This window comes from Morus notabilis, unplaced genomic scaffold (assembly GCF_000414095.1).
Source record: "Morus notabilis unplaced genomic scaffold, ASM41409v2 Scaffold2231, whole genome shotgun sequence".
NCBI lineage: Eukaryota > Viridiplantae > Streptophyta > Magnoliopsida > Rosales > Moraceae > Morus > Morus notabilis.
The window spans coordinates 10,109-15,774 of record NW_010366152.1 but is presented as its reverse complement, the minus strand read 5'-3'; positions in this window follow the sequence as shown (position 1 = coordinate 15,774).

The following is a 5,666-nucleotide window of genomic DNA, read 5'->3' as shown; positions in this document are numbered from 1 at the left end:
ATAGGGGTTGTTGTTGTCATTGTCAGTTCTGTCGCCTCTGATTTGACCGTCACTGTCGTCGCTGTCGCCGCCGCCGTAACCGTCATCGTTGCTGCCGTGACCGTTGTCGTTGCATCCGTGAATAGCTATGTTCTGAAGTTGAACCTCGTGATATCGCCCACGCAGAACTGGAGTTGCCGATATCCATGTGATGAACGGAATCCAGCTCACGATGACCGATAGAAACGAAAGGAACCGCCAAGTAGTGATGATGCCACTCATCCCAATCGCCGATACTTCTCTGCCCTCAGGCACCGTCTCGGACCCCAAACCTCCACCCCCACCACCTCCGCCCATAACCACTCCTTCCGAACCAGAGTTTTCCCCGCGAAGCGAGCCTCCTCTCCCCACGAGCACCGTTTCGGACCCCAAACCACCACCCCCACCACCTCCGCTCATAGCCACTCCTTCCGAACCAGAGTTTTCCTCACGAACCGAGCCTCCTCACCCCACGAGCACCGTTTCAGACCTCAAACCACCTCTACCTACAGACACTCCTTCTGAACCCATGTTTTCCCCGCGAACCGAGTCTCCTCCCTCCACAGGCAACGATTCGAACCCCGAGTCTACACCATGCTCGCTCACCCTTGCATTCTCACTCCCGGATCCACAGCACCATCCAAGCCTCTTGTGATGGAGGTGCCCAATTCGTAAACTATTCAATGTCCGCCGAGAACGAGATAAGTGCACAAATTGGCACTTTTTTGTGTACATAATTGTCAAATAAATTAAGTTTTAATTCAATATTTTCATCGAATTAGTTTATATTTAATTTTGATTTGATTTCATTTGTTTTGAAGGAAAAATTGATTGGGCCAAATTTAACAAATAGGAAACAAGAGTTGGGCCCAAGAGAAATCAGGCCATCTCCACTTCCTTTTGCAAGTCCACACTTGCACATGCATTCCAGGACTAATATGAATAATATTTTTTATTATTATAATCACTTTTATTTATTTAACAAAAAAATTATTTAATGTATGAAGAATTTTGTAGAATATTATCAAAAACATAAATGCAATAAAGACTTAAAGAGTAATCATATATTGTTTGTACGATTTTTTCATTAGCAAGGTTTTACTCTCATTTTTTTTCTTAAATTATAATGTTATTTCAACCTATTTAATAAAAAATAGTGGCAAGTGTAATGGCCGAGAAAATCTTAAAATTAAATAATGTAAATTTATTTATTTAAATTAAGGACTTTTTTCAGTAATATACTGTCATATTTTGTGACTGAAAAATTTATGGAATTAAATTAATATTTCTAAATTTTGTAGCAAGTTTTATGATTAGTTCGTATTTTAAGAACCAGTAAATTCAGTTGATAAATTCTTACCGCAATTAAGGCGGAAGAAATCCTTTGTGCATATACAGTTTGAGAATCTTAATCTCAGAAATCTCTTAATGCAGTATAATATTAGCAGCGTATAGAGAAACGCTCTGACATTTAAAGAGAAACCCCTTAATTTTCAAATAGATAAGAGAAAATTTAAAGGGGTGGTGTTTCAGTCAAGGAAATTCAGATGCAATATGAGTTCAAAAGTTGATAAAGCCGGGAACTGAAATTTCCTGTCAACTAAGTAAATTCCTAAAAGTCAGTATAAAGTAATAGGAATAACTATAAGAATAGAATATTAATGGGTGATTACCACATGTCTACTAAACCTTGCTTATGTAAGCAAGATGACATCAAGTAATTAGAAATTTAAGTTTGGTAAGATACTGTTACTGACTTTCAGACTACAATAAGGAAGGATGTGCAGAATGCTGTGTTAAACCCACAAGTGGGCCAACACATGAATCTTAAGGTTAAGAAGTGAAAAAGAATTGAAAAACATCAATTCTAGGGTTTTAGAAATAATCAGAATGAAAAACGGACGAAAAAGGGAATCGGAAGGCCGAATCGCGTAAATTGGGGTTTCGACTGATTTAAGTGGACTAAGTCAAAGTTTGTTGACCAAGAGTCGACCAAAACGTCACTCTCAAAAAGTTAGTCAAGAATGGTCAAAGTTGACTAAGTTGACCAACTGTCTGAAAAACGAAGATAAAACGCGCACTGGACATGAAATTAAGCTGAACTAAAATAGGATAATTATTAAATGATCAATGGTTGAGATTTAAAGTCACTTTTTAGATAAAGGGCTGGTATCAAAAGTACTAATTTTCAGATCAATGGGTGTTAGAATGTGTATGCCTCTTATAACAATGGTGATTCTGATTATCATTTTTAAATCAAAAGTATTTTTGATTCAACTGAAACAATTTAAATAAAAAAGGTGTAATTCTTTTTTTAGAAATTGGGGTTTCGACTGATTTAAGTGGACTAAGTCAAAGTTTGTTGACCAAGAGTCGACCAAAACGTCACTCTCAAAAAGTTAGTCAAGAATGGTCAAAATTGACTAAGTTGACCAACTGTCTGAAAAATGAAAATAAAACGCGCACTGGACATGAAATTAAGCTGAACTAAAATAGGATAATTATTAAATGATCAATGGTTGAAATTTAAAGTCACTTTTTAAATAAAGGGCTGGTATCAAAAGTACTAATTTTCAGATCAATGGGTGTTAGAATGTGTATGCCTCCTATAACAATGGTGATTCTGATTATCATTTTTAAATCAAAAGTGGACTAAGTCAAAGTCCCTTTTCAATCAAGAAGGCCAGAGAATTTTAGAAATTAGGTAGCACATCAACAATTATTTGAATATTGTGTCGGCTAAGATGTAATTCTTTTTTTTTTTTTTTCAAATATAAGGATGTTTGGTCCATGTTGAAAAGATCAAAGTAGATAAGTAAGAATCATCGTATGAGTAAAACGATAATAGAAAGTATGAGATATTAAAAGTGTGACAAAAAAAAGTTGATATATACATTATGAGAAATTAAATTACGCTTTTTTTTTTTTTTTTTTTTGCTTTTCTATTTCTCTTTTAGATTCATAGTTTTCTAAAGAGAAAGAAAACTTTCATTCCAAAAAGAAAAGAAATAAAGAAGTAAATTCTTTAACAAAGTAAATACATATATATAAAGAAATGAAAGATCACTGTTGTGCATTCAACGTGTTATATCTTTTTAATACAAAGATTTCAGTTTTCTTCAAAAGTTCTATATTTTTTAATTTATTATTTCTTAATAAAAACGAAATAGGAAAAAAGAAAAAATAAATCATTGAAAATGTTTTAAAAATAAGAAAAGAAAAAAAAATGATGTAATGTGTCAAAGAGAAGGAGAAACTTTTTTATAATGACATATTAAAAGAGAGAAAAAGTCGACTTTTTTATGTATGTAAAGATTATTTGAGAATATTGTAAATGTATTTTAATTGCTCTAGTTTCTCCTTTTCTCTTTTATATACAAGAGGGAAACCCGTTGTAATTTGCAAACAAAAAAAAAGTGGGAAATTCTGATAATAAAGGAATTTCCCACATTAAGAATAGATAATTACACAAATATATATTGCAGTTTAAGTTTTTTTTTTTTTTTTTTTTTTTTGTTTTTTTAAAATCATCTTTGTTTCACTAACTAAATCCAATTACAGGGACTTAATAATGTATTAATTTTAATGTTGGGTATATTACCCTGCCACGGAATTCTCTAAAAGAAGTATATACGTAGTGAAAAGATCAAAAACCAGAGTTGCTTCAGTTTCTTATACGTCGGAGATAAAGAGGGCTCCCCGGAATTGCACAAACCATTTCCATGGCGATCACAATTCCCGGAAAAGAAATCTCTGAAACGTTTTTGCGATTTCCTTCGCATTTGAAAAGATTCTCTAAGATATGAGATTGAGATTACTTCTAGAAAAAGAACACCTTCTTTGACATATTATCGTTAGCGCCGAAGGGTACGGTGTTGGGTACATGCCTATAAATAAAAAAAGATGTAAATATTTTTACTAATTATTAATGAAATGAGAAATTTTTTTAATATTATTTGCATGCATATGACATTTTATAAATATTAAAAATTTCTAGATTATTTTAGATGTAACTTTAAACATTATATATAAGTGTTATATGCAGAAGATAATGTTTGAAGTAAAATAATCTAAACTTGTCCATAATTATAAATTAAAGTTAGGATGTTTAATTTAAAATTACTAGTGCGGTTTATTTCATTCTGAATGAAACAATCTTATCCTAAATTGTTAATAATGAGATTATTGGAATGAAAGCACTTTATGTAATATGATTACATATGACCGAAACGCGATTAATTATGAATCTCTAATAAATTCCGTTATTAAATAAAGCATTCGATATTAATCAATGATGGTCATATATGAATTAATCTCAATTATGAGTAATTAATAGACTCCTATTTATGATATTATGTTCTTTGACATATTGAGTAATGACACATATGAATAGTGTTAAAGTCTTAGTATATTAGGAGCATAGTAAAATAAATAACCAGGAATATTAATTTACAAGATGAAATTTATTCCTTCATAATGAAGTAGATGGACGGTTCTGAAAAGTGTTGATTTGAGACTTAAATAATAAGAACGCTCAATTTTATGATTGGATCATAAAATATATTATTCATTAAATGATCAATGGTGCTTATGGAGAAATATATAATTAAAGAGATCAACGGAAAATTCCTAACTTTAATTATGAACCGTTTATGGAGGATTAATTCATATGTAGCAACTATATTAATAGACAACACAAATTCTGTGAACATAATTATTTTATAATTTTAAGAGTGCAATCTTAAATTTATAGTGGAGTAATTTAAAATTAATAATTTTGATATATTAATTAAAGTGTTAATTAATTGTTAAAATTATTAGAGCTTAAAATTATAGTGTCTATAGTTACTCTCAATGGCTCCATAAAATTAATGTGAATTATATATCATATTGAGTTATGCTTATTAATTTTAAATTTTAAATTCTAAATACACATATTAATTAATTTGATTAATTAATATTAAAATTAATTTAAAACTATTTTAAATTAATATGAATGAATCTAGAAAGAGAAAATTTTTCTTACACTCTTAGGCCCCGTTTATTTCATTGATTCGAGTTTAGAATTCGAGTTTTACTACAGTAAAAAGCTCTCACAAACAATCACATATAACTTTTTTATTATAATAAAAAACTCTCACATAAAATCACATCTCAACTCGAATTAAAAACTCGAATCATCGAACTAAACGGGCCCTTAATCTCTCCGCATCTCTCATTTATATATATATATATATAAATAAAGGGAAAAGGAGGAAACGTGTCCTCCAAACAAAAAAAAGTACCTCGTTTCCCACATAAAGCAAAACAAAATACGTGCAACAGCATGTATAGTGGGAGTTCCAGAAAAGGAACTGTGTGAAAAAAAATTGAGGAAGAAAAAAATGTGTTCCTCATGCAAAAGAAAAAAAAGCTGCACGTAAGAAAAAAAAAAAATAGAAGAAAGGTGAGAAGAGAAAAAAGCTACTGAGAGATATTACATATTTTTTTTTTTTTTTTAAAAAGTGATAATAATAAATGACATTCTCATTCATCTATCTTATGTGTTAAAAAACCCATTAAAACGCATACTCAATCAAATTCACGTTGATATGAAGATACGTTGAGAAAGAACCGTGATATTCTTAGAATTTAAAACTCAAGATAGT